The 24,378-nt window shown below is 48.3% G+C and overlaps 70 pseudogenes; all 70 read right to left on the reverse strand.

Moving 5' to 3' along the window:
* Positions 1-37: 37 nt before the first annotated feature.
* LOC143762754 (U2 spliceosomal RNA) lies at positions 38-213 on the reverse strand (annotated as a pseudogene).
* A 175-nt stretch (positions 214-388) lies between these two features.
* On the reverse strand, positions 389-566 carry LOC143759477 (U2 spliceosomal RNA; annotated as a pseudogene).
* A 177-nt stretch (positions 567-743) lies between these two features.
* On the reverse strand, positions 744-919 carry LOC143760174 (U2 spliceosomal RNA; annotated as a pseudogene).
* A 174-nt stretch (positions 920-1,093) lies between these two features.
* Positions 1,094-1,272, reverse strand: LOC143762624 (U2 spliceosomal RNA; annotated as a pseudogene).
* Positions 1,273-1,449: 177 nt separating this feature from the next.
* LOC143759952 (U2 spliceosomal RNA) lies at positions 1,450-1,625 on the reverse strand (annotated as a pseudogene).
* Positions 1,626-1,802: 177 nt separating this feature from the next.
* On the reverse strand, positions 1,803-1,978 carry LOC143818821 (U2 spliceosomal RNA; annotated as a pseudogene).
* A 175-nt stretch (positions 1,979-2,153) lies between these two features.
* On the reverse strand, positions 2,154-2,331 carry LOC143759479 (U2 spliceosomal RNA; annotated as a pseudogene).
* Positions 2,332-2,508: 177 nt separating this feature from the next.
* LOC143759641 (U2 spliceosomal RNA) lies at positions 2,509-2,684 on the reverse strand (annotated as a pseudogene).
* A 177-nt stretch (positions 2,685-2,861) lies between these two features.
* Positions 2,862-3,037, reverse strand: LOC143760880 (U2 spliceosomal RNA; annotated as a pseudogene).
* Positions 3,038-3,214: 177 nt separating this feature from the next.
* LOC143759363 (U2 spliceosomal RNA) lies at positions 3,215-3,390 on the reverse strand (annotated as a pseudogene).
* A 177-nt stretch (positions 3,391-3,567) lies between these two features.
* Positions 3,568-3,743, reverse strand: LOC143760881 (U2 spliceosomal RNA; annotated as a pseudogene).
* A 177-nt stretch (positions 3,744-3,920) lies between these two features.
* LOC143762755 (U2 spliceosomal RNA) lies at positions 3,921-4,096 on the reverse strand (annotated as a pseudogene).
* A 175-nt stretch (positions 4,097-4,271) lies between these two features.
* On the reverse strand, positions 4,272-4,449 carry LOC143759480 (U2 spliceosomal RNA; annotated as a pseudogene).
* Positions 4,450-4,626: 177 nt separating this feature from the next.
* On the reverse strand, positions 4,627-4,802 carry LOC143760175 (U2 spliceosomal RNA; annotated as a pseudogene).
* A 174-nt stretch (positions 4,803-4,976) lies between these two features.
* On the reverse strand, positions 4,977-5,155 carry LOC143762625 (U2 spliceosomal RNA; annotated as a pseudogene).
* A 177-nt stretch (positions 5,156-5,332) lies between these two features.
* Positions 5,333-5,508, reverse strand: LOC143759953 (U2 spliceosomal RNA; annotated as a pseudogene).
* Positions 5,509-5,684: 176 nt separating this feature from the next.
* LOC143762222 (U2 spliceosomal RNA) lies at positions 5,685-5,861 on the reverse strand (annotated as a pseudogene).
* Positions 5,862-6,038: 177 nt separating this feature from the next.
* LOC143762075 (U2 spliceosomal RNA) lies at positions 6,039-6,214 on the reverse strand (annotated as a pseudogene).
* Positions 6,215-6,391: 177 nt separating this feature from the next.
* On the reverse strand, positions 6,392-6,567 carry LOC143762807 (U2 spliceosomal RNA; annotated as a pseudogene).
* Positions 6,568-6,744: 177 nt separating this feature from the next.
* LOC143763455 (U2 spliceosomal RNA) lies at positions 6,745-6,920 on the reverse strand (annotated as a pseudogene).
* A 177-nt stretch (positions 6,921-7,097) lies between these two features.
* On the reverse strand, positions 7,098-7,273 carry LOC143759803 (U2 spliceosomal RNA; annotated as a pseudogene).
* A 177-nt stretch (positions 7,274-7,450) lies between these two features.
* On the reverse strand, positions 7,451-7,626 carry LOC143763163 (U2 spliceosomal RNA; annotated as a pseudogene).
* A 177-nt stretch (positions 7,627-7,803) lies between these two features.
* LOC143818845 (U2 spliceosomal RNA) lies at positions 7,804-7,979 on the reverse strand (annotated as a pseudogene).
* A 177-nt stretch (positions 7,980-8,156) lies between these two features.
* Positions 8,157-8,332, reverse strand: LOC143760388 (U2 spliceosomal RNA; annotated as a pseudogene).
* A 93-nt stretch (positions 8,333-8,425) lies between these two features.
* Positions 8,426-8,601, reverse strand: LOC143761279 (U2 spliceosomal RNA; annotated as a pseudogene).
* A 177-nt stretch (positions 8,602-8,778) lies between these two features.
* LOC143759642 (U2 spliceosomal RNA) lies at positions 8,779-8,954 on the reverse strand (annotated as a pseudogene).
* Positions 8,955-9,131: 177 nt separating this feature from the next.
* On the reverse strand, positions 9,132-9,307 carry LOC143761795 (U2 spliceosomal RNA; annotated as a pseudogene).
* A 177-nt stretch (positions 9,308-9,484) lies between these two features.
* On the reverse strand, positions 9,485-9,660 carry LOC143760882 (U2 spliceosomal RNA; annotated as a pseudogene).
* Positions 9,661-9,834: 174 nt separating this feature from the next.
* LOC143762627 (U2 spliceosomal RNA) lies at positions 9,835-10,013 on the reverse strand (annotated as a pseudogene).
* A 177-nt stretch (positions 10,014-10,190) lies between these two features.
* LOC143759954 (U2 spliceosomal RNA) lies at positions 10,191-10,366 on the reverse strand (annotated as a pseudogene).
* Positions 10,367-10,542: 176 nt separating this feature from the next.
* On the reverse strand, positions 10,543-10,719 carry LOC143762223 (U2 spliceosomal RNA; annotated as a pseudogene).
* Positions 10,720-10,894: 175 nt separating this feature from the next.
* On the reverse strand, positions 10,895-11,072 carry LOC143759481 (U2 spliceosomal RNA; annotated as a pseudogene).
* Positions 11,073-11,249: 177 nt separating this feature from the next.
* LOC143759643 (U2 spliceosomal RNA) lies at positions 11,250-11,425 on the reverse strand (annotated as a pseudogene).
* A 177-nt stretch (positions 11,426-11,602) lies between these two features.
* On the reverse strand, positions 11,603-11,778 carry LOC143760884 (U2 spliceosomal RNA; annotated as a pseudogene).
* A 177-nt stretch (positions 11,779-11,955) lies between these two features.
* Positions 11,956-12,131, reverse strand: LOC143759364 (U2 spliceosomal RNA; annotated as a pseudogene).
* A 177-nt stretch (positions 12,132-12,308) lies between these two features.
* LOC143761219 (U2 spliceosomal RNA) lies at positions 12,309-12,484 on the reverse strand (annotated as a pseudogene).
* Positions 12,485-12,661: 177 nt separating this feature from the next.
* LOC143762756 (U2 spliceosomal RNA) lies at positions 12,662-12,837 on the reverse strand (annotated as a pseudogene).
* Positions 12,838-13,012: 175 nt separating this feature from the next.
* LOC143759482 (U2 spliceosomal RNA) lies at positions 13,013-13,190 on the reverse strand (annotated as a pseudogene).
* A 177-nt stretch (positions 13,191-13,367) lies between these two features.
* On the reverse strand, positions 13,368-13,543 carry LOC143760176 (U2 spliceosomal RNA; annotated as a pseudogene).
* A 174-nt stretch (positions 13,544-13,717) lies between these two features.
* LOC143762628 (U2 spliceosomal RNA) lies at positions 13,718-13,896 on the reverse strand (annotated as a pseudogene).
* A 177-nt stretch (positions 13,897-14,073) lies between these two features.
* LOC143759955 (U2 spliceosomal RNA) lies at positions 14,074-14,249 on the reverse strand (annotated as a pseudogene).
* Positions 14,250-14,425: 176 nt separating this feature from the next.
* Positions 14,426-14,602, reverse strand: LOC143762224 (U2 spliceosomal RNA; annotated as a pseudogene).
* A 177-nt stretch (positions 14,603-14,779) lies between these two features.
* On the reverse strand, positions 14,780-14,955 carry LOC143762076 (U2 spliceosomal RNA; annotated as a pseudogene).
* Positions 14,956-15,132: 177 nt separating this feature from the next.
* On the reverse strand, positions 15,133-15,308 carry LOC143762809 (U2 spliceosomal RNA; annotated as a pseudogene).
* Positions 15,309-15,485: 177 nt separating this feature from the next.
* LOC143763467 (U2 spliceosomal RNA) lies at positions 15,486-15,661 on the reverse strand (annotated as a pseudogene).
* A 177-nt stretch (positions 15,662-15,838) lies between these two features.
* On the reverse strand, positions 15,839-16,014 carry LOC143763153 (U2 spliceosomal RNA; annotated as a pseudogene).
* A 177-nt stretch (positions 16,015-16,191) lies between these two features.
* On the reverse strand, positions 16,192-16,367 carry LOC143818846 (U2 spliceosomal RNA; annotated as a pseudogene).
* A 177-nt stretch (positions 16,368-16,544) lies between these two features.
* Positions 16,545-16,720, reverse strand: LOC143760389 (U2 spliceosomal RNA; annotated as a pseudogene).
* Positions 16,721-16,813: 93 nt separating this feature from the next.
* Positions 16,814-16,989, reverse strand: LOC143761280 (U2 spliceosomal RNA; annotated as a pseudogene).
* Positions 16,990-17,166: 177 nt separating this feature from the next.
* LOC143759644 (U2 spliceosomal RNA) lies at positions 17,167-17,342 on the reverse strand (annotated as a pseudogene).
* A 177-nt stretch (positions 17,343-17,519) lies between these two features.
* LOC143761796 (U2 spliceosomal RNA) lies at positions 17,520-17,695 on the reverse strand (annotated as a pseudogene).
* A 177-nt stretch (positions 17,696-17,872) lies between these two features.
* Positions 17,873-18,048, reverse strand: LOC143760885 (U2 spliceosomal RNA; annotated as a pseudogene).
* Positions 18,049-18,222: 174 nt separating this feature from the next.
* LOC143762629 (U2 spliceosomal RNA) lies at positions 18,223-18,401 on the reverse strand (annotated as a pseudogene).
* A 177-nt stretch (positions 18,402-18,578) lies between these two features.
* LOC143759956 (U2 spliceosomal RNA) lies at positions 18,579-18,754 on the reverse strand (annotated as a pseudogene).
* Positions 18,755-18,930: 176 nt separating this feature from the next.
* Positions 18,931-19,107, reverse strand: LOC143762225 (U2 spliceosomal RNA; annotated as a pseudogene).
* Positions 19,108-19,284: 177 nt separating this feature from the next.
* Positions 19,285-19,460, reverse strand: LOC143762077 (U2 spliceosomal RNA; annotated as a pseudogene).
* A 177-nt stretch (positions 19,461-19,637) lies between these two features.
* On the reverse strand, positions 19,638-19,813 carry LOC143762810 (U2 spliceosomal RNA; annotated as a pseudogene).
* A 177-nt stretch (positions 19,814-19,990) lies between these two features.
* LOC143761214 (U2 spliceosomal RNA) lies at positions 19,991-20,166 on the reverse strand (annotated as a pseudogene).
* A 177-nt stretch (positions 20,167-20,343) lies between these two features.
* Positions 20,344-20,519, reverse strand: LOC143760758 (U2 spliceosomal RNA; annotated as a pseudogene).
* A 177-nt stretch (positions 20,520-20,696) lies between these two features.
* Positions 20,697-20,872, reverse strand: LOC143763164 (U2 spliceosomal RNA; annotated as a pseudogene).
* A 177-nt stretch (positions 20,873-21,049) lies between these two features.
* LOC143818847 (U2 spliceosomal RNA) lies at positions 21,050-21,225 on the reverse strand (annotated as a pseudogene).
* A 93-nt stretch (positions 21,226-21,318) lies between these two features.
* LOC143761281 (U2 spliceosomal RNA) lies at positions 21,319-21,494 on the reverse strand (annotated as a pseudogene).
* A 177-nt stretch (positions 21,495-21,671) lies between these two features.
* On the reverse strand, positions 21,672-21,847 carry LOC143759645 (U2 spliceosomal RNA; annotated as a pseudogene).
* A 177-nt stretch (positions 21,848-22,024) lies between these two features.
* Positions 22,025-22,200, reverse strand: LOC143761797 (U2 spliceosomal RNA; annotated as a pseudogene).
* Positions 22,201-22,377: 177 nt separating this feature from the next.
* LOC143760886 (U2 spliceosomal RNA) lies at positions 22,378-22,553 on the reverse strand (annotated as a pseudogene).
* A 177-nt stretch (positions 22,554-22,730) lies between these two features.
* Positions 22,731-22,906, reverse strand: LOC143763479 (U2 spliceosomal RNA; annotated as a pseudogene).
* A 177-nt stretch (positions 22,907-23,083) lies between these two features.
* Positions 23,084-23,259, reverse strand: LOC143760769 (U2 spliceosomal RNA; annotated as a pseudogene).
* A 177-nt stretch (positions 23,260-23,436) lies between these two features.
* LOC143760655 (U2 spliceosomal RNA) lies at positions 23,437-23,612 on the reverse strand (annotated as a pseudogene).
* Positions 23,613-23,789: 177 nt separating this feature from the next.
* LOC143760887 (U2 spliceosomal RNA) lies at positions 23,790-23,965 on the reverse strand (annotated as a pseudogene).
* Positions 23,966-24,142: 177 nt separating this feature from the next.
* On the reverse strand, positions 24,143-24,318 carry LOC143760781 (U2 spliceosomal RNA; annotated as a pseudogene).
* Positions 24,319-24,378: the final 60 nt, after the last annotated feature.

Here is a 24,378-nt window from a genome sequence, read left to right on the forward strand (position 1 = left end):
TGTGTTCAAGCTGTGCACAACGCGTTTTGAATCTGCATAACCACACCCTCCATCCCCATTGTGACAGCACGTGAAGGTTCCGTGCGACAAAGCATGCTCCATTTCCAGCTCCCTATTCCAAAAATCTATTTAATATATGGTCCCCAAATAGGGGACATATCAGATAAGAGCAGACACTACGCTTGATCTTGAGCCATTTGGCCAAGAAGCGATGATCAGAAATGGTTTGCCACTTGGGCCGCACCAAGGCCTACAACCGAAACCCACTGTGGAGACATAGCAAAAGATTGCCGCAGGGAAGACATTTTCCAGAAACTCTGGAAGCTCTGTCGATGACAGTTCTGCGGTGTGCGTGTGTTCAAGCTGTGCACAACGCGTTTTGAATCTGCATAACCACACCCTCCATCCCCATTGTGACAGCATGTGAAGGTTCCGTCCGACGAAGCAAGCTCCATTTCCAGCTCCGTTTTCCAAAAATCCATTTAATATATGGTCCCCAAATAGGGGACGTATCAGATAAGAACAGACACTACGCTTGATCTTGAGCCATTTGGCCGAGAAGCGATGATCAGAAATGGTTTGCCACTTAGGCCTCACCAAGGCCTACAACCGTAACCCACTGTGGAGACATAGCAAAAGATTGCCGCAGGGAAGACATTTTCCAGAAACCCTGGAAGCTCTGTAGATGACAGTTCTGCGGTGTGCGTGTGTTCAAGCTGTGCACAACGCATTTTGAATCTGCATAACCACACCCTCCATCCTCATTGTGACAGCACGTGAAGGTTCTGTGCGACAAAGCAAGCTCCATTTCCAGCTCCCTATTCCAAAAATCTATTTAATATATGGTCCCCAAATAGGGGACGTATCAGATAAGAACAGACACTACGCTTGATCTTGAGCCATTTGGCCGAGAAACGATGATCAGAAATGGTTTGCCACTTGGGCCGCACCAAGGCCTACAACCGAAACCCACTGTGGAGACATAGCAAAAGATTGCCGCAGGGAAGACATTTTCCAGAAACTCTGGAAGCTTTGTCGATGACAGTTCTGCGGTGTGCGTGTGTTCAAGCTGTGCACAACGCGTTTTGAATCTGCATAATCACACCCTCCATCCCCATTGTGACAGCACGTGAAGGTTCCGTGTGACAAAGCAAGCTCCATTTCCAGCTCCCTATTCCAAAAATCCATTTAATATATGGTCCCCAAATAGGGGACGTATCCGAGAAGAACAGACACTACGCTTGATCTTGAGCCATTTGGCCGAGAAGCGATGATCAGAAATGGTTTGCCACTTGGGCCGCCCCAAGGCCTACAACTGAAACCCACTGTGGAGACATAGCAAAAGATTGCCGCAGGGAAGACATTTTCCAGAAACTCTGGAAGCTCTGTAGATGACAGTTCTGCGGTGTGCGTGTGTTCAAGCTGTGCACAACGCGTTTTGAATCTGCATAACCACACCCTCCATCCCCATTGTGACAGCACGTGAAGGTTCCGTGCGACAAAGCAAGCTCCATTTCCAGCTCCCTATTCCAAAAATCCATTTAATATATGGTCCCCAAATAGGGGACGTATCAGATAAGAACAGACACTACGCTTGATCTTGAGCCATTTGGCCGAGAAGCGATGATCAGAAATGGTGTGCCACTTGGGCCGCACCAAGGCCTACAACCGAAACCCACTGTGGAGACATAGCAAAAGATTGCCGCAGGGAAGACATTTTCCAGAAACTCTGGAAGTTCTGTAGATGACAGTTCTGCGGTGTGCGTGTGTTCAAGCTGTGCACAACGCGTTTTGAATCTGCATAACCACACCCTCCATCCCCATTGTGACAGCAAGTGAAGGTTCCGTGCGACAAAGCAAGCTCCATTTCCAGCTCCCTATTCCAAAAATCCATTTAATATATGGTCCCCAAATAGGGGACGTATCAGATAAGAACAGACACTACGCTTGATCTTGAGCCATTTGGCCGAGAAGCGATGATCAGAAATGGTTTGCCACTTGGGCCGCACCAAGGCCTACAACCGAAACCCACTGTGGAGACATAGCAAAAGATTGCCGCAGGGAAGACATTTTCCAGAAACTCTGGAAGCTCTGTCGATGACAGTTCTGCGGTGTGCGTGTGTTCAAGCTGTGCACAACGCGTTTTGAATCTGCATAACCACACCCTCCATCCCCATTGTGACAGCATGTGAAGGTTCCGTCCGACGAAGCAAGCTCCATTTCCAGCTCCGTTTTCCAAAAATCCATTTAATATATGGTCCCCAAATAGGGGACGTATCAGATAAGAACAGACACTACGCTTGATCTTGAGCCATTTGGCCGAGAAGCGATGATCAGAAATGGTTTGCCACTTGGGCCGCACCAAGGCCTAAAACCGAAACCCACTGTGGAGACATAGCAAAAGATTGCCGCAGGGAAGACATTTTCCAGAAACTCTGGAAGCTCTGTCGATGACAGTTCTGCGGTGTGCGTGTGTTCAAGCTGTGCACAACGCGTTTTGAATCTGCATAACCACACCCTCCATCCCCATTGTGACAGCACGTGAAGGTTCCGTGCGACAAAGCAAGCTCCATTTCCAGCTCCCTATTCCAAAAATCTATTTAATATATGGTCCCCAAATAGGGGACGTATCAGATAAGAACAGACACTACGCTTGATCTTGAGCCATTTGGCCGAGAAGCGATGATCAGAAATGGTTTGCCACTTGGGCCGCACCAAGGCCTACAACCGAAACCCACTGTGGAGACATAGCAAAAGATTGCCGCAGGGAAGACATTTTCCAAAAACTCTGGAAGCTCTGTAGATGACAGTTCTGCGGTGTGCGTGTGTTCAAGCTGTGCACAACGCGTTTTGAATCTGCATAACCACACCCTCCATCCCCATTGTGACAGCACGTGAAGGTTCCGTGTGACAAAGCAAGCTCCATTTCCAGCTCCCTATTCCAAAAATCCATTTAATATATGGTCCCCAAATAGGGGACGTATCAGATAAGAACAGACACTACGCTTGATCTTGAGCCATTTGGCCGAGAAGCGATGATCAGAAATGGTTTGCCACTTGGGCCGCACCAAGGCCTAAAACCGAAACCCACTGTGGAGACATAGCAAAAGATTGCCGCAGGGAAGACATTTTCCAGAAACTCTGGAAGCTCTGTCGATGACAGTTCTGCGGTGTGCGTGTGTTCAAGCTGTGCACAACGCGTTTTGAATCTGCATAACCACACCCTCCATCCCCACTGTGACAGCACGTGAAGGTTCCGTGCGACAAAGCAAGCTCCATTTCCAGCTCCCTATTCCAAAAATCTATTTAATATATGGTCCCCAAATAGGGGACGTATCAGATAAGAACAGACACTACGCTTGATCTTGAGCCATTTGGCCGAGAAGCGATGATCAGAAATGGTTTGCCACTTGGGCCGCACCAAGGCCTACAACCGAAACCCACTGTGGAGACATAGCAAAAGATTGCCGCAGGGAAGACATTTTCCAGAAACTCTGGAAGCTCTGTCGATGACAGTTCTGCAGTGTGCGTGTGTTCAAGCTGTGCACAACGCGTTTTGAATCTGCATAACCACACCCTCCATCCCCATTGTGACAGCACGTGAAGGTTCCGTGTGACAAAGCAAGCTCCATTTCCAGCTCCCTATTCCAAAAATCCATTTAATATATGGTCCCCAAATAGGGGACGTATCAGATAAGAACAGACACTACGCTTGATCTTGAGCCATTTGGCCGAGAAGCGATGATCAGAAATGGTTTGCCACTTGGGCCGCACCAAGGCCTACAACCGAAACCCACTGTGGAGACATAGCAAAAGATTGCCGCAGGGAAGACATTTTCCAGAAACTCTGGAGGTTCTGTAGATGATAGTTCTGCGGTGTGCGTGTGTTCAAGCTGTGCACAACGCGTTTTGAATCTGCATAACCACACCCTCCATCCCCATTGTGACAGCACGTGAAGGTTCCGTGCGACAAAGCATGCTCCATTTCCAGCTCCCTATTCCAAAAATCTATTTAATATATGGTCCCCAAATAGGGGACATATCAGATAAGAGCAGACACTACGCTTGATCTTGAGCCATTTGGCCAAGAAGCGATGATCAGAAATGGTTTGCCACTTGGGCCGCACCAAGGCCTACAACCGAAACCCACTGTGGAGACATAGCAAAAGATTGCCGCAGGGAAGACATTTTCCAGAAACTCTGGAAGCTCTGTCGATGACAGTTCTGCGGTGTGCGTGTGTTCAAGCTGTGCACAACGCGTTTTGAATCTGCATAACCACACCCTCCATCCCCATTGTGACAGCATGTGAAGGTTCCGTCCGACGAAGCAAGCTCCATTTCCAGCTCCGTTTTCCAAAAATCCATTTAATATATGGTCCCCAAATAGGGGACGTATCAGATAAGAACAGACACTACGCTTGATCTTGAGCCATTTGGCCGAGAAGCGATGATCAGAAATGGTTTGCCACTTAGGCCTCACCAAGGCCTACAACCGTAACCCACTGTGGAGACATAGCAAAAGATTGCCGCAGGGAAGACATTTTCCAGAAACCCTGGAAGCTCTGTAGATGACAGTTCTGCGGTGTGCGTGTGTTCAAGCTGTGCACAACGCATTTTGAATCTGCATAACCACACCCTCCATCCTCATTGTGACAGCACGTGAAGGTTCTGTGCGACAAAGCAAGCTCCATTTCCAGCTCCCTATTCCAAAAATCTATTTAATATATGGTCCCCAAATAGGGGACGTATCAGATAAGAACAGACACTACGCTTGATCTTGAGCCATTTGGCCGAGAAACGATGATCAGAAATGGTTTGCCACTTGGGCCGCACCAAGGCCTACAACCGAAACCCACTGTGGAGACATAGCAAAAGATTGCCGCAGGGAAGACATTTTCCAGAAACTCTGGAAGCTTTGTCGATGACAGTTCTGCGGTGTGCGTGTGTTCAAGCTGTGCACAACGCGTTTTGAATCTGCATAATCACACCCTCCATCCCCATTGTGACAGCACGTGAAGGTTCCGTGTGACAAAGCAAGCTCCATTTCCAGCTCCCTATTCCAAAAATCCATTTAATATATGGTCCCCAAATAGGGGACGTATCCGAGAAGAACAGACACTACGCTTGATCTTGAGCCATTTGGCCGAGAAGCGATGATCAGAAATGGTTTGCCACTTGGGCCGCCCCAAGGCCTACAACTGAAACCCACTGTGGAGACATAGCAAAAGATTGCCGCAGGGAAGACATTTTCCAGAAACTCTGGAAGCTCTGTAGATGACAGTTCTGCGGTGTGCGTGTGTTCAAGCTGTGCACAACGCGTTTTGAATCTGCATAACCACACCCTCCATCCCCATTGTGACAGCACGTGAAGGTTCCGTGCGACAAAGCAAGCTCCATTTCCAGCTCCCTATTCCAAAAATCCATTTAATATATGGTCCCCAAATAGGGGACGTATCAGATAAGAACAGACACTACGCTTGATCTTGAGCCATTTGGCCGAGAAGCGATGATCAGAAATGGTGTGCCACTTGGGCCGCACCAAGGCCTACAACCGAAACCCACTGTGGAGACATAGCAAAAGATTGCCGCAGGGAAGACATTTTCCAGAAACTCTGGAAGTTCTGTAGATGACAGTTCTGCGGTGTGCGTGTGTTCAAGCTGTGCACAACGCGTTTTGAATCTGCATAACCACACCCTCCATCCCCATTGTGACAGCAAGTGAAGGTTCCGTGCGACAAAGCAAGCTCCATTTCCAGTTCCCTATTCCAAAAATCTATTTAATATATGGTCCCCAAATAGGGTACGTATCAGATAAGAACAGACACTACGCTTGATCTTGAGCCATTTGGCCGAGAAGCGATGATCAGAAATGGTTTGCCACTTGGGCCGCACCAAGGCCTACAACCGAAACCCACTGTGGAGACATAGCAAAAGATTGCCGCAGGGAAGACATTTTCCAGAAACTCTGGAAGCTCTGTAGATGACAGTTCTGCGGTGTGCGTGTGTTCAAGCTGTATACAACGCGTTTCGAATCTGCATAACCACACCCTCCATCCCCATTGTGACAGCACGTGAAGGTTCCGTGCGACAAAGCAAGCTCCATTGCCAGCTCCCTATTCCAAAAATCCATTTAATATATGGTCCCCAAATAGGGGACGTATCAGATAAGAACAGACTCTACGCTTGATCTTGAGCCATTTGGCCGAGAAGCGATGATCAGAAATGGTTTGCCATTTGGGCCGCACCAAGGCCTACAACCGAAACCCACTGTGGAGACATAGCAAAAGATTGCCGCAGGGAAGACATTTTCCAGAAACTCTGGAAGCTCTGTAGATGACAGTTCTGCGGTGTGCGTGTGTTCAAGCTGTGCACAACGCGTTTTGAATCTGCATAACCACACCCTCCATCCCCATTGTGACAGCACGTGAAGGTTCCGTGCGACAAAGCAAGCTCCATTTCCAGCATCCTATTCCAAAAATCCATTTAATATATGGTCCCCAAATAGGGGACGTATCAGATAAGAACAGACTCTACGCTTGATCTTGAGCCATTTGGCCGAGATGCGATGATCAGAAATGGTTTGCCACTTGGGCCGCACCAAGGCCTACAACCGAAACCCACTGTGGGGACATAGCAAAAGATTGCCGCAGGGAAGACATTTTCCAGAAACTCTGGAAGCTCTGTAGATGACAGTTCTGTGGTGTGCGTGTGTTCAAGCTGTGCACAACGCGTTTTGAATCTGCATAACCACACCCTCCATCCCCATTGTGACAGCACGTGAAGGTTCCGTGCGACGAAGCAAGCTCCATTTCCAGCTCCCTATTCCAAAAATCCATTTAATATATGGTCCCCAAATAGGGGACGTATCAGATAAGAACAGACACTACGCTTGATCTTGAGCCATTTGGCCGAGAAGCGATGATCAGAAATGGTTTGCCACTTGGGCCACACCAAGGCCTACAATCGAAACCCACTGTGGAGACATAGCAAAAGATTGCCGCAGGGAAGACATTTTCCAGAAACTCTGGAAGCTCTGTAGATGACAGTTCTGCGGTGTGCGTGTGTTCAAGCTGTGCACAACGCGTTTTGAATCTGCATAACCACACCCTCCATCCCCATTGTGACAGCACGTGAAGGTTCCGTGCGACAAAGCAAGCTCCATTTCCAGCTCCCTATTCCAAAAATCTATTTAATATATGGTCCCCAAATAGGGGACGTATCAGATAAGAACAGACACTACTCTTGATCTTGAGCCATTTGGCCGAGAAGCGATGATCAGAAATGGTTTGCCACTTGGGCCGCACCAAGGCCTACAACCGAAACCCACTGTGGAGACATAGCAAAAGATTGCCGCAGGGAAGACATTTTCCAAAAACTCTGGAAGCTCTGTAGATGACAGTTCTGCGGTGTGCGTGTGTTCAAGCTGTGCACAACGCGTTTTGAATCTGCATAACCACACCCTCCATCCCCATTGTGACAGCACGTGAAGGTTCCGTGTGACAAAGCAAGCTCCATTTCCAGCTCCCTATTCCAAAAATCCATTTAATATATGGTCCCCAAATAGGGGACGTATCAGATAAGAACAGACACTACGCTTAAACTTGAGCCATTTGGCCGACAAGCGATGATCAGAAATGGGTTGCCACTTGGGCCGCACCAAGGCCTAAAACCGAAACCCACTGTGGAGACATAGCAAAAGATTGCCGCAGGGAAGACATTTTCCAGAAACTCTGGAAGCTCTGTCGATGACAGTTCTGCGGTGTGCGTGTGTTCAAGCTGTGCACAACGCGTTTTGAATCTGCATAACCACACCCTCCATCCCCATTGTGACAGCACATGAAGGTTCCGTGCGACAAAGCAAGCTCCATTTCCAGCTCCCTATTCCAAAAATCTATTTAATATATGGTCCCCAAATAGGGGACGTATCAGATAAGAACAGACACTACGCTTGATCTTGAGCCATTTGGCCGAGAAGCGATGATCAGAAATGGTTTGCCACTTGGGCCGCACCAAGGCCTACAACCGAAACCCACTGTGGAGACATAGCAAAAGATTGCCGCAGGGAAGACATTTTCCAGAAACTCTGGAAGTTCTGTAGATGATAGTTCTGCGGTGTGCGTGTGTTCAAGCTGTGCACAACGCGTTTTGAATCTGCATAACCACACCCTCCATCCCCATTGTGACAGCACGTGAAGGTTCCGTGCGACAAAGCAAGCTCCATTTCCAACTCCCTATTCCAAAAATCTATTTAATATATGGTCCCCAAATAGGGGACGTATCAGATAAGAACAGACACTACGCTTGATCTTGAGCCATTTGGCCGAGAAGCGATGATCAGAAATGGTTTGCCACTTGGGCCGCACCAAGGCCTACAACCGAAACCCACTGTGGAGACAAGCTGTGCACAATGCGTTTTGAATCTGCATAACCACACCCTCCATCCCCATTGTGACAGCACGTGAAGGTTCCATGCGACAAAGCAAGCTCCATTTCCAGCTCCCTATTCCAAAAATCTATTTAATATATGGTCCCCAAATAGGGGACGTATCAGATAAGAACAGACACTACGCTTGATCTTGAGCCATTTGGCCGAGAAGCGATGATCAGAAATGGTTTGCCACTTGGGCCGCACCAAGGCCTACAACCGAAACCCAATGTGGAGACATAGCAAAAGATTGCCGCAGGGAAGACATTTTCCAGAAACTCTGGAAGCTCTGTAGATGACAGTTCTGCGGTGTGCGTGTGTTCAAGCTGTGCACAACGCGTTTTGAATCTGCATAACCACACCCTCCATCCCCATTGTGACAGCACGTGAAGGTTCCGTGCGACAAAGCAAGCTCCATTTCCAGCTCCCTATTCCAAAAATCTATTTAATATATGGTCCCCAAATAGGGGACGTATCAGATAAGAACAGACACTACGCTTGATCTTGAGCCATTTGGCCGAGAAGCGATGATCAGAAATGGTTCGCCATTTGGGCCGCACCAAGGCCTACAACCGAAACCCACTGTGGAGACATAGCAAAAGATTGCCGCAGGGAAGACATTTTCCAGAAACTCTGGAAGCTCTGTAGATGACAGTTCTGCGGTGTGCGTGTGTTCAAGCTGTGCACAACGCGTTTTGAATCTGCATAACCACACCCTCCATCCCCATTGTGACAGCACGTGAAGGTTCCGTGCGACAAAGCAAGCTCCATTTCCAGCATCCTATTCCAAAAATCCATTTAATATATGGTCCCCAAATAGGGGACGTATCAGATAAGAACAGACTCTACGCTTGATCTTGAGCCATTTGGCCGAGAAGCGATGATCAGAAATGGTTTGCCACTTGGGCCGCACCAAGGCCTACAACCGAAACCCACTGTGGAGACTTAGCAAAAGATTGCCGCAGGGAAGACATTTTCCAGAAACTCTGGAAGCTCTGTAGATGACAGTTCTGCGGTGTGCGTGTGTTCAAGCTGTGCACAACGCGTTTCGAATCTGCATAACCACACCCTCCATCCCCATTGTGACAGCACGTGAAGGTTCCGTGTGACAAAGCAAGCTCCATTTCCAGCTCCCTATTCCAAAAATCCATTTAATATATGGTCCCCAAATAGGGGACGTATCAGATAAGAACAGACACTACGCTTGATCTTGAGCCATTTGGCCGAGAAGCGATGATCAGAAATGGTTTGCCACTTGGGCCGCACCAAGGCCTACAACCGAAACCCACTGTGGAGACATAGCAAAAGATTGCCGCAGGGAAGACATTTTCCAGAAACTCTGGAAGCTTTGTCGATGACAGTTCTGCGGTGTGCGTGTGTTCAAGCTGTGCACAACGCGTTTTGAATCTGCATAATCACACCCTCCATCCCCATTGTGACAGCACGTGAAGGTTCCGTGTGACAAAGCAAGCTCCATTTCCAGCTCCCTATTCCAAAAATCCATTTAATATATGGTCCCCAAATAGGGGACGTATCCGAGAAGAACAGACACTACGCTTGATCTTGAGCCATTTGGCCGAGAAGCGATGATCAGAAATGGTTTGCCACTTGGGCCGCCCCAAGGCCTACAACTGAAACCCACTGTGGAGACATAGCAAAAGATTGCCGCAGGGAAGACATTTTCCAGAAACTCTGGAAGCTCTGTAGATGACAGTTCTGCGGTGTGCGTGTGTTCAAGCTGTGCACAACGCGTTTTGAATCTGCATAACCACACCCTCCATCCCCATTGTGACAGCACGTGAAGGTTCCGTGCGACAAAGCAAGCTCCATTTCCAGCTCCCTATTCCAAAAATCCATTTAATATATGGTCCCCAAATAGGGGACGTATCAGATAAGAACAGACACTACGCTTGATCTTGAGCCATTTGGCCGAGAAGCGATGATCAGAAATGGTGTGCCACTTGGGCCGCACCAAGGCCTACAACCGAAACCCACTGTGGAGACATAGCAAAAGATTGCCGCAGGGAAGACATTTTCCAGAAACTCTGGAAGTTCTGTAGATGACAGTTCTGCGGTGTGCGTGTGTTCAAGCTGTGCACAACGCGTTTTGAATCTGCATAACCACACCCTCCATCCCCATTGTGACAGCAAGTGAAGGTTCCGTGCGACAAAGCAAGCTCCATTTCCAGTTCCCTATTCCAAAAATCTATTTAATATATGGTCCCCAAATAGGGTACGTATCAGATAAGAACAGACACTACGCTTGATCTTGAGCCATTTGGCCGAGAAGCGATGATCAGAAATGGTTTGCCACTTGGGCCGCACCAAGGCCTACAACCGAAACCCACTGTGGAGACATAGCAAAAGATTGCCGCAGGGAAGACATTTTCCAGAAACTCTGGAAGCTCTGTCGATGACAGTTCTGCGGTGTGCGTGTGTTCAAGCTGTGCACAACGCGTTTTGAATCTGCATAACCACACCCTCCATCCCCATTGTGACAGCATGTGAAGGTTCCGTCCGACGAAGCAAGCTCCATTTCCAGCTCCGTTTTCCAAAAATCCATTTAATATATGGTCCCCAAATAGGGGACGTATCAGATAAGAACAGACACTACGCTTGATCTTGAGCCATTTGGCCGAGAAGCGATGATCAGAAATGGTTTGCCACTTGGGCCGCACCAAGGCCTAAAACCGAAACCCACTGTGGAGACATAGCAAAAGATTGCCGCAGGGAAGACATTTTCCAGAAACTCTGGAAGCTCTGTCGATGACAGTTCTGCGGTGTGCGTGTGTTCAAGCTGTGCACAACGCGTTTTGAATCTGCATAACCACACCCTCCATCCCCATTGTGACAGCACGTGAAGGTTCCGTGCGACAAAGCAAGCTCCATTTCCAGCTCCCTATTCCAAAAATCTATTTAATATATGGTCCCCAAATAGGGGACGTATCAGATAAGAACAGACACTACGCTTGATCTTGAGCCATTTGGCCGAGAAGCGATGATCAGAAATGGTTTGCCACTTGGGCCGCACCAAGGCCTACAACCGAAACCCACTGTGGAGACATAGCAAAAGATTGCCGCAGGGAAGACATTTTCCAAAAACTCTGGAAGCTCTGTAGATGACAGTTCTGCGGTGTGCGTGTGTTCAAGCTGTGCACAACGCGTTTTGAATCTGCATAACCACACCCTCCATCCCCATTGTGACAGCACGTGAAGGTTCCGTGTGACAAAGCAAGCTCCATTTCCAGCTCCCTATTCCAAAAATCCATTTAATATATGGTCCCCAAATAGGGGACGTATCAGATAAGAACAGACACTACGCTTGATCTTGAGCCATTTGGCCGAGAAGCGATGATCAGAAATGGTTTGCCACTTGGGCCGCACCAAGGCCTAAAACCGAAACCCACTGTGGAGACATAGCAAAAGATTGCCGCAGGGAAGACATTTTCCAGAAACTCTGGAAGCTCTGTCGATGACAGTTCTGCGGTGTGCGTGTGTTCAAGCTGTGCACAACGCGTTTTGAATCTGCATAACCACACCCTCCATCCCCACTGTGACAGCACGTGAAGGTTCCGTGCGACAAAGCAAGCTCCATTTCCAGCTCCCTATTCCAAAAATCTATTTAATATATGGTCCCCAAATAGGGGACGTATCAGATAAGAACAGACACTACGCTTGATCTTGAGCCATTTGGCCGAGAAGCGATGATCAGAAATGGTTTGCCACTTGGGCCGCACCAAGGCCTACAACCGAAACCCACTGTGGAGACATAGCAAAAGATTGCCGCAGGGAAGACATTTTCCAGAAACTCTGGAAGCTCTGTCGATGACAGTTCTGCAGTGTGCGTGTGTTCAAGCTGTGCACAACGCGTTTTGAATCTGCATAACCACACCCTCCATCCCCATTGTGACAGCACGTGAAGGTTCCGTGTGACAAAGCAAGCTCCATTTCCAGCTCCCTATTCCAAAAATCCATTTAATATATGGTCCCCAAATAGGGGACGTATCAGATAAGAACAGACACTACGCTTGATCTTGAGCCATTTGGCCAAGAAGCGATGATCAGAAATGGTTTGCCACTTGGGCCGCACCAAGGCCTACAACCGAAACCCACTGTGGAGACATAGCAAAAGATTGCCGCAGGGAAGACATTTTCCAGAAACTCTGGAGGTTCTGTAGATGATAGTTCTGCGGTGTGCGTGTGTTCAAGCTGTGCACAACGCGTTTTGAATCTGCATAACCACACCCTCCATCCCCATTGTGACAGCACGTGAAGGTTCCGTGCGACAAAGCATGCTCCATTTCCAGCTCCCTATTCCAAAAATCTATTTAATATATGGTCCCCAAATAGGGGACATATCAGATAAGAGCAGACACTACGCTTGATCTTGAGCCATTTGGCCAAGAAGCGATGATCAGAAATGGTTTGCCACTTGGGCCGCACCAAGGCCTACAACCGAAACCCACTGTGGAGACATAGCAAAAGATTGCCGCAGGGAAGACATTTTCCAGAAACTCTGGAAGCTCTGTCGATGACAGTTCTGCGGTGTGCGTGTGTTCAAGCTGTGCACAACGCGTTTTGAATCTGCATAACCACACCCTCCATCCCCATTGTGACAGCATGTGAAGGTTCCGTCCGACGAAGCAAGCTCCATTTCCAGCTCCGTTTTCCAAAAATCCATTTAATATATGGTCCCCAAATAGGGGACGTATCAGATAAGAACAGACACTACGCTTGATCTTGAGCCATTTGGCCGAGAAGCGATGATCAGAAATGGTTTGCCACTTAGGCCTCACCAAGGCCTACAACCGTAACCCACTGTGGAGACATAGCAAAAGATTGCCGCAGGGAAGACATTTTCCAGAAACCCTGGAAGCTCTGTAGATGACAGTTCTGCGGTGTGCGTGTGTTCAAGCTGTGCACAACGCATTTTGAATCTGCATAACCACACCCTCCATCCTCATTGTGACAGCACGTGAAGGTTCTGTGCGACAAAGCAAGCTCCATTTCCAGCTCCCTATTCCAAAAATCTATTTAATATATGGTCCCCAAATAGGGGACGTATCAGATAAGAACAGACACTACGCTTGATCTTGAGCCATTTGGCCGAGAAACGATGATCAGAAATGGTTTGCCACTTGGGCCGCACCAAGGCCTACAACCGAAACCCACTGTGGAGACATAGCAAAAGATTGCCGCAGGGAAGACATTTTCCAGAAACTCTGGAAGCTTTGTCGATGACAGTTCTGCGGTGTGCGTGTGTTCAAGCTGTGCACAACGCGTTTTGAATCTGCATAATCACACCCTCCATCCCCATTGTGACAGCACGTGAAGGTTCCGTGTGACAAAGCAAGCTCCATTTCCAGCTCCCTATTCCAAAAATCCATTTAATATATGGTCCCCAAATAGGGGACGTATCCGAGAAGAACAGACACTACGCTTGATCTTGAGCCATTTGGCCGAGAAGCGATGATCAGAAATGGTTTGCCACTTGGGCCGCCCCAAGGCCTACAACTGAAACCCACTGTGGAGACATAGCAAAAGATTGCCGCAGGGAAGACATTTTCCAGAAACTCTGGAAGCTCTGTAGATGACAGTTCTGCGGTGTGCGTGTGTTCAAGCTGTGCACAACGCGTTTTGAATCTGCATAACCACACCCTCCATCCCCATTGTGACAGCACGTGAAGGTTCCGTGCGACAAAGCAAGCTCCATTTCCAGCTCCCTATTCCAAAAATCCATTTAATATATGGTCCCCAAATAGGGGACGTATCAGATAAGAACAGACACTACGCTTGATCTTGAGCCATTTGGCCGAGAAGCGATGATCAGAAATGGTGTGCCACTTGGGCCGCACCAAGGCCTACAACCGAAACCCACTGTGGAGACATAGCAAAAGATTGCCGCAGGGAAGACATTTTCCAGAAACTCTGGAAGTTCTGTAGATGACAGTTCTGCGGTGTGCGTGTGTTCAAGCTGTGCACAACGCGTTTTGAATCTGCATAACCACACCCTCCATCCCCATTGTGACAGCAAGTGAAGGTTCCGTGCGACAAAGCAAGCTCCATTTCCAGTTCCCTATTCCAAAAATCTATTTAATATATGGTCCCCAAATAGGGTACGTATCAGATAAGAACAGACACTACGCTTGATCTTGAGCCATTTGGCCGAGAAGCGATGATCAGAAATGGTTTGCCACTTGGGCCGCACCAAGGCCTACAACCGAAACCCACTGTGGAGACATAGCAAAAGATTGCCGCAGGGAAGACATTTTCCAGAAACTCTGGAAGCTCTGTAGATGACAGTTCTGCGGTGTGCGTGTGTTCAAGCTGTATACAACGCGTTTCGAATCTGCATAACCACACCCTCCATCCCCATTGTGACAGCACGTGAAGGTTCCGTGCGACAAAGCAAGCTCCATTGCCAGCTCCCTATTCCAAAAATCCATTTAATATATGGTCCCCAAATAGGGGACGTATCAGATAAGAACAGACTCTACGCTTGATCTTGAGCCATTTGGCCGAGAAGCGATGATCAGAAATGGTTTGCCATTTGGGCCGCACCAAGGCCTACAACCGAAACCCACTGTGGAGACATAGCAAAAGATTGCCGCAGGGAAGACATTTTCCAGAAACTCTGGAAGCTCTGTAGATGACAGTTCTGCGGTGTGCGTGTGTTCAAGCTGTGCACAACGCGTTTTGAATCTGCATAACCACACCCTCCATCCCCATTGTGACAGCACGTGAAGGTTCCGTGCGACAAAGCAAGCTCCATTTCCAGCATCCTATTCCAAAAATCCATTTAATATATGGTCCCCAAATAGGGGACGTATCAGATAAGAACAGACTCTACGCTTGATCTTGAGCCATTTGGCCGAGATGCGATGATCAGAAATGGTTTGCCACTTGGGCCGCACCAAGGCCTACAACCGAAACCCACTGTGGGGACATAGCAAAAGATTGCCGCAGGGAAGACATTTTCCAGAAACTCTGGAAGCTCTGTAGATGACAGTTCTGTGGTGTGCGTGTGTTCAAGCTGTGCACAACGCGTTTTGAATCTGCATAACCACACCCTCCATCCCCATTGTGACAGCACGTGAAGGTTCCGTGCGACGAAGCAAGCTCCATTTCCAGCTCCCTATTCCAAAAATCCATTTAATATATGGTCCCCAAATAGGGGACGTATCAGATAAGAACAGACACTACGCTTGATCTTGAGCCATTTGGCCGAGAAGCGATGATCAGAAATGGTTTGCCACTTGGGCCACACCAAGGCCTACAACCGAAACCCACTGTGGAGACATAGCAAAAGATTGCCGCAGGGAAGACATTTTCCAGAAACTCTGGAAGCTCTGTAGATGACAGTTCTGCGGTGTGCGTGTGTTCAAGCTGTGCACAACGCGTTTTGAATCTGCATAACCACACCCTCCATCCCCATTGTGACAGCACGTGAAGGTTCCGTGCGACAAAGCAAGCTCCATTTCCAGCTCCCTATTCCAAAAATCCATTTAATATATGGTCCCCAAATAGGGGACGTATCAGATAAGAACAGACACTACGCTTAAACTTGAGCCATTTGGCCGACAAGCGATGATCAGAAATGGGTTGCCACTTGGGCCGCACCAAGGCCTAAAACCGAAACCCACTGTGGAGACATAGCAAAAGATTGCCGCAGGGAAGACATTTTCCAGAAACTCTGGAAGCTCTGTCGATGACAGTTCTGCGGTGTGCGTGTGTTCAAGCTGTGCACAACGCGTTTTGAATCTGCATAACCACACCCTCCATCCCCATTGTGACAGCACATGAAGGTTCCGTGCGACAAAGCAAGCTCCATTTCCAGCTCCCTATTCCAAAAATCTATTTAATATATGGTCCCCAAATAGGGGACGTATCAGATAAGAACAGACACTACGCTTGATCTTGAGCCATTTGGCCGAGAAGCGATGATCAGAAATGGTTTGCCACTTGGGCCGCACCAAGGCCTACAACCGAAACCCACTGTGGAGACATAGCAAAAGATTGCCGCAGGGAAGACATTTTCCAGAAACTCTGGAAGTTCTGTAGATGATAGTTCTGCGGTGTGCGTGTGTTCAAGCTGTGCACAACGCGTTTTGAATCTGCATAACCACACCCTCCATCCCCATTGTGACAGCACGTGAAGGTTCCGTGCGACAAAGCAAGCTCCATTTCCAACTCCCTATTCCAAAAATCTATTTAATATATGGTCCCCAAATAGGGGACGTATCAGATAAGAACAGACACTACGCTTGATCTTGAGCCATTTGGCCGAGAAGCGATGATCAGAAATGGTTTGCCACTTGGGCCGCACCAAGGCCTACAACCGAAACCCACTGTGGAGACAAGCTGTGCACAATGCGTTTTGAATCTGCATAACCACACCCTCCATCCCCATTGTGACAGCACGTGAAGGTTCCATGCGACAAAGCAAGCTCCATTTCCAGCTCCCTATTCCAAAAATCTATTTAATATATGGTCCCCAAATAGGGGACGTATCAGATAAGAACAGACACTACGCTTGATCTTGAGCCATTTGGCCGAGAAGCGATGATCAGAAATGGTTTGCCACTTGGGCCGCACCAAGGCCTACAACCGAAACCCACTGTGGAGACATAGCAAAAGATTGCCGCAGGGAAGACATTTTCCAGAAACTCTGGAAGCTCTGTAGATGACAGTTCTGCGGTGTGCGTGTGTTCAAGCTGTGCACAACGCGTTTTGAATCTGCATAACCACACCCTCCATCCCCATTGTGACAGCACGTGAAGGTTCCGTGCGACAAAGCAAGCTCCATTTCCAGCTCCCTATTCCAAAAATCTATTTAATATATGGTCCCCAAATAGGGGACGTATCAGATAAGAACAGACACTACGCTTGATCTTGAGCCATTTGGCCGAGAAGCGATGATCAGAAATGGTTCGCCATTTGGGCCGCACCAAGGCCTACAACCGAAACCCACTGTGGAGACATAGCAAAAGATTGCCGCAGGGAAGACATTTTCCAGAAACTCTGGAAGCTCTGTAGATGACAGTTCTGCGGTGTGCGTGTGTTCAAGCTGTGCACAACGCGTTTTGAATCTGCATAACCACACCCTCCATCCCCATTGTGACAGCACGTGAAGGTTCCGTGCGACAAAGCAAGCTCCATTTCCAGCATCCTATTCCAAAAATCCATTTAATATATGGTCCCCAAATAGGGGACGTATCAGATAAGAACAGACTCTACGCTTGATCTTGAGCCATTTGGCCGAGAAGCGATGATCAGAAATGGTTTGCCACTTGGGCCGCACCAAGGCCTACAACCGAAACCCACTGTGGAGACTTAGCAAAAGATTGCCGCAGGGAAGACATTTTCCAGAAACTCTGGAAGCTCTGTAGATGACAGTTCTGCGGTGTGCGTGTGTTCAAGCTGTGCACAACGCGTTTCGAATCTGCATAACCACACCCTCCATCCCCATTGTGACAGCACGTGAAGGTTCCGTGTGACAAAGCAAGCTCCATTTCCAGCTCCCTATTCCAAAAATCCATTTAATATATGGTCCCCAAATAGGGGACGTATCAGATAAGAACAGACACTACGCTTGATCTTGAGCCATTTGGCCGAGAAGCGATGATCAGAAATGGTTTGCCACTTGGGCCGCACCAAGGCCTACAACCGAAACCCACTGTGGAGACATAGCAAAAGATTGCCGCAGGGAAGACATTTTCCAGAAACTCTGGAAGCTTTGTCGATGACAGTTCTGCGGTGTGCGTGTGTTCAAGCTGTGCACAACGCGTTTTGAATCTGCATAATCACACCCTCCATCCCCATTGTGACAGCACGTGAAGGTTCCGTGTGACAAAGCAAGCTCCATTTCCAGCTCCCTATTCCAAAAATCCATTTAATATATGGTCCCCAAATAGGGGACGTATCCGAGAAGAACAGACACTACGCTTGATCTTGAGCCATTTGGCCGAGAAGCGATGATCAGAAATGGTTTGCCACTTGGGCCGCCCCAAGGCCTACAACTGAAACCCACTGTGGAGACATAGCAAAAGATTGCCGCAGGGAAGACATTTTCCAGAAACTCTGGAAGCTCTGTAGATGACAGTTCTGCGGTGTGCGTGTGTTCAAGCTGTGCACAACGCGTTTTGAATCTGCATAACCACACCCTCCATCCCCATTGTGACAGCACGTGAAGGTTCCGTGCGACAAAGCAAGCTCCATTTCCAGCTCCCTATTCCAAAAATCCATTTAATATATGGTCCCCAAATAGGGGACGTATCAGATAAGAACAGACACTACGCTTGATCTTGAGCCATTTGGCCGAGAAGCGATGATCAGAAATGGTGTGCCACTTGGGCCGCACCAAGGCCTACAACCGAAACCCACTGTGGAGACATAGCAAAAGATTGCCGCAGGGAAGACATTTTCCAGAAACTCTGGAAGTTCTGTAGATGACAGTTCTGCGGTGTGCGTGTGTTCAAGCTGTGCACAACGCGTTTTGAATCTGCATAACCACACCCTCCATCCCCATTGTGACAGCAAGTGAAGGTTCCGTGCGACAAAGCAAGCTCCATTTCCAGTTCCCTATTCCAAAAATCTATTTAATATATGGTCCCCAAATAGGGTACGTATCAGATAAGAACAGACACTACGCTTGATCTTGAGCCATTTGGCCGAGAAGCGATGATCAGAAATGGTTTGCCACTTGGGCCGCACCAAGGCCTACAACCGAAACCCACTGTGGAGACATAGCAAAAGATTGCCGCAGGGAAGACATTTTCCAGAAACTCTGGAAGCTCTGTAGATGACAGTTCTGCGGTGTGCGTGTGTTCAAGCTGTATACAACGCGTTTCGAATCTGCATAACCACACCCTCCATCCCCATTGTGACAGCACGTGAAGGTTCCGTGCGACAAAGCAAGCTCCATTGCCAGCTCCCTATTCCAAAAATCCATTTAATATATGGTCCCCAAATAGGGGACGTATCAGATAAGAACAGACTCTACGCTTGATCTTGAGCCATTTGGCCGAGAAGCGATGATCAGAAATGGTTTGCCATTTGGGCCGCACCAAGGCCTACAACCGAAACCCACTGTGGAGACATAGCAAAAGATTGCCGCAGGGAAGACATTTTCCAGAAACTCTGGAAGCTCTGTAGATGACAGTTCTGCGGTGTGCGTGTGTTCAAGCTGTGCACAACGCGTTTTGAATCTGCATAACCACACCCTCCATCCCCATTGTGACAGCACGTGAAGGTTCCGTGCGACAAAGCAAGCTCCATTTCCAGCATCCTATTCCAAAAATCCATTTAATATATGGTCCCCAAATAGGGGACGTATCAGATAAGAACAGACTCTACGCTTGATCTTGAGCCATTTGGCCGAGATGCGATGATCAGAAATGGTTTGCCACTTGGGCCGCACCAAGGCCTACAACCGAAACCCACTGTGGAGACATAGCAAAAGATTGCCGCAGGGAAGACATTTTCCAGAAACTCTGGAAGCTCTGTAGATGACAGTTCTGTGGTGTGCGTGTGTTCAAGCTGTGCACAACGCGTTTTGAATCTGCATAACCACACCCTCCATCCCCATTGTGACAGCACGTGAAGGTTCCGTGCGACGAAGCAAGCTCCATTTCCAGCTCCCTATTCCAAAAATCCATTTAATATATGGTCCCCAAATAGGGGACGTATCAGATAAGAACAGACACTATGCTTGATCTTGAGCCATTTGGCCGAGAAGCGATGATCAGAAATGGTTTGCCACTTGGGCCACACCAAGGCCTACAACCGAAACCCACTGTGGAGACATAGCAAAAGATTGCCGCAGGGAAGACATTTTCCAGAAACTCTGGAAGCTCTGTAGATGACAGTTCTGCGGTGTGCGTGTGTTCAAGCTGTGCACAACGCGTTTTGAATCTGCATAACCACACCCTCCATCCCCATTGTGACAGCACGTGAAGGTTCCGTGCGACAAAGCAAGCTCCATTTCCAGCTCCCTATTCCAAAAATCTATTTAATATATGGTCCCCAAATAGGGGACGTATCAGATAAGAACAGACACTACACTTGATCTTGAGCCATTTGGCCGAGAAGCGATGATCAGAAATGGTTTGCCACTTGGGCCGCACCAAGGCCTACAACCGAAACCCACTGTGGAGACATAGCAAAAGATTGCCGCAGGGAAGACATTTTCCAAAAACTCTGGAAGCTCTGTAGATGACAGTTCTGCGGTGTGCGTGTGTTCAAGCTGTGCACAACGCGTTTTGAATCTGCATAACCACACCCTCCATCCCCATTGTGACAGCACGTGAAGGTTCCGTGTGACAAAGCAAGCTCCATTTCCAGCTCCCTATTCCAAAAATCCATTTAATATATGGTCCCCAAATAGGGGACGTATCAGATAAGAACAGACACTACGCTTAAACTTGAGCCATTTGGCCGACAAGCGATGATCAGAAATGGGTTGCCACTTGGGCCGCACCAAGGCCTAAAACCGAAACCCACTGTGGAGACATAGCAAAAGATTGCCGCAGGGAAGACATTTTCCAGAAACTCTGGAAGCTCTGTCGATGACAGTTCTGCGGTGTGCGTGTGTTCAAGCTGTGCACAACGCGTTTTGAATCTGCATAACCACACCCTCCATCCCCATTGTGACAGCACATGAAGGTTCCGTGCGACAAAGCAAGCTCCATTTCCAGCTCCCTATTCCAAAAATCTATTTAATATATGGTCCCCAAATAGGGGACGTATCAGATAAGAACAGACACTACGCTTGATCTTGAGCCATTTGGCCGAGAAGCGATGATCAGAAATGGTTTGCCACTTGGGCCGCACCAAGGCCTACAACCGAAACCCACTGTGGAGACAAGCTGTGCACAATGCGTTTTGAATCTGCATAACCACACCCTCCATCCCCATTGTGACAGCACGTGAAGGTTCCATGCGACAAAGCAAGCTCCATTTCCAGCTCCCTATTCCAAAAATCTATTTAATATATGGTCCCCAAATAGGGGACGTATCAGATAAGAACAGACACTACGCTTGATCTTGAGCCATTTGGCCGAGAAGCGATGATCAGAAATGGTTTGCCACTTGGGCCGCACCAAGGCCTACAACCGAAACCCACTGTGGAGACATAGCAAAAGATTGCCGCAGGGAAGACATTTTCCAGAAACTCTGGAAGCTCTGTAGATGACAGTTCTGCGGTGTGCGTGTGTTCAAGCTGTGCACAACGCGTTTTGAATCTGCATAACCACACCCTCCATCCCCATTGTGACAGCACGTGAAGGTTCCGTGCGACAAAGCAAGCTCCATTTCCAGCTCCCTATTCCAAAAATCTATTTAATATATGGTCCCCAAATAGGGGACGTATCAGATAAGAACAGACACTACGCTTGATCTTGAGCCATTTGGCCGAGAAGCGATGATCAGAAATGGTTCGCCATTTGGGCCGCACCAAGGCCTACAACCGAAACCCACTGTGGAGACATAGCAAAAGATTGCCGCAGGGAAGACATTTTCCAGAAACTCTGGAAGCTCTGTAGATGACAGTTCTGCGGTGTGCGTGTGTTCAAGCTGTGCACAACGCGTTTTGAATCTGCATAACCACACCCTCCATCCCCATTGTGACAGCACGTGAAGGTTCCGTGCGACAAAGCAAGCTCCATTTCCAGCATCCTATTCCAAAAATCCATTTAATATATGGTCCCCAAATAGGGGACGTATCAGATAAGAACAGACTCTACGCTTGATCTTGAGCCATTTGGCCGAGAAGCGATGATCAGAAATGGTTTGCCACTTGGGCCGCACCAAGGCCTACAACCGAAACCCACTGTGGAGACTTAGCAAAAGATTGCCGCAGGGAAGACATTTTCCAGAAACTCTGGAAGCTCTGTAGATGACAGTTCTGCAGTGTGCGTGTGTTCAAGCTGTGCACAACGCGTTTCGAATCTGCATAACCACACCCTCCATCCCCATTGTGACAGCACGTGAAGGTTCCGTGTGACAAAGCAAGCTCCATTTCCAGCTCCCTATTCCAAAAATCCATTTAATATATGGTCCCCAAATAGGGGACGTATCAGATAAGAACAGACACTACGCTTGATCTTGAGCCATTTGGCCGAGAAGCGATGATCAGAAATGGTTTGCCACTTGGGCCGCACCAAGGCCTACAACCGAAACCCACTGTGGAGACATAGCAAAAGATTGCCGCAGGGAAGACATTTTCCAGAAACTCTGGAAGCTCTGTAGATGACAGTTCTGCGGTGTGCGTGTGTTCAAGCTGTGCACAACGCGTTTTGAATCTGCATAACCACACCCTCCATCCCCATTGTGACAGCACGTGAAGGTTCCGTGCGACGAAGCAAGCTCCATTTCCAGCTCCCTATTCCAAAAATCCATTTAATATATGGTCCCCAAATAGGGGACGTATCAGATAAGAACAGACACTACGCTTGATCTTGAGCCATTTGGCCGAGAAGCGATGATCAGAAATGGTTTGCCACTTGGGCCACACCAAGGCCTACAACCGAAACCCACTGTGGAGACATAGCAAAAGATTGCCGCAGGGAAGACATTTTCCAGAAACTCTGGAAGCTCTGTAGATGACAGTTCTGCGGTGTGCGTGTGTTCAAGCTGTGCACAACGCGTTTTGAATCTGCATAACCACACCCTCCATCCCCATTGTGACAGCACGTGAAGGTTCCGTGCGACAAAGCAAGCTCCATTTCCAGCTCCCTATTCCAAAAATCTATTTAATATATGGTCCCCAAATAGGGGACGTATCAGATAAGAACAGACACTACACTTGATCTTGAGCCATTTGGCCGAGAAGCGATGATCAGAAATGGTTTGCCACTTGGGCCGCACCAAGGCCTACAACCGAAACCCACTGTGGAGACATAGCAAAAGATTGCCGCAGGGAAGACATTTTCCAAAAACTCTGGAAGCTCTGTAGATGACAGTTCTGCGGTGTGCGTGTGTTCAAGCAGTGCACAACGCGTTTTGAATCTGCATAACCACACCCTCCATCCCCATTGTGACAGCACGTGAAGGTTCCGTGTGACAAAGCAAGCTCCATTTCCAGCTCCCTATTCCAAAAATCTATTTAATATATGGTCCCCAAATAGGGGACGTATCAGATAAGAACAGACACTACGCTTGATCTTGAGCCATTTGGCCGAGAAGCGATGATCAGAAATGGTTTGCCACTTGGGCCGCACCAAGGCCTACAACCGAAACCCACTGTGGAGACATAGCAAAAGATTGCCGCAGGGAAGACATTTTCCAAAAACTCGGGAAGCTCTGTAGATGACAGTTCTGCGGTGTGCGTGTGTTCAAGCTGTGCACAACACGTTTTGAATCTGCATAACCACACCCTCCATCCCCATTGTGACAGCACGTGAAGGTTCCGTGTGACAAAGCAAGCTCCATTTCCAGCTCCCTATTCCAAAAATCCATTTAATATATGGTCCCCAAATAGGGGACGTATCAGATAAGAACAGACACTACGCTTGATCTTGAGCCATTTGGCCGAGAAGCGATGATCAGAAATGGTTTGCCACTTGGGCCACACCAAGGCCTACAACCGAAACCCACTGTGGAGACATAGCAAAAGATTGCCGCAGGGAAGACATTTTCCAGAAACTCTGGAAGCTCTGTAGATGACAGTTCTGCGGTGTGCGTGTGTTCAAGCTGTGCACAACGCGTTTTGAATCTGCATAACCACACCCTCCATCCCCATTGTGACAGCACGTGAAGGTTCCGTGCGACAAAGCAAGCTCCATTTCCAGCTCCCTATTCCAAAAATCTATTTAATATATGGTCCCCAAATAGGGGACGTATCAGATAAGAACAGACACTACACTTGATCTTGAGCCATTTGGCCGAGAAGCGATGATCAGAAATGGTTTGCCACTTGGGCCGCACCAAGGCCTACAACCGAAACCCACTGTGGA

The sequence above is a fragment of the Ranitomeya variabilis genome, chromosome 3, assembly GCF_051348905.1.
Source record: "Ranitomeya variabilis isolate aRanVar5 chromosome 3, aRanVar5.hap1, whole genome shotgun sequence".
Lineage (NCBI taxonomy): Eukaryota > Metazoa > Chordata > Amphibia > Anura > Dendrobatidae > Ranitomeya > Ranitomeya variabilis.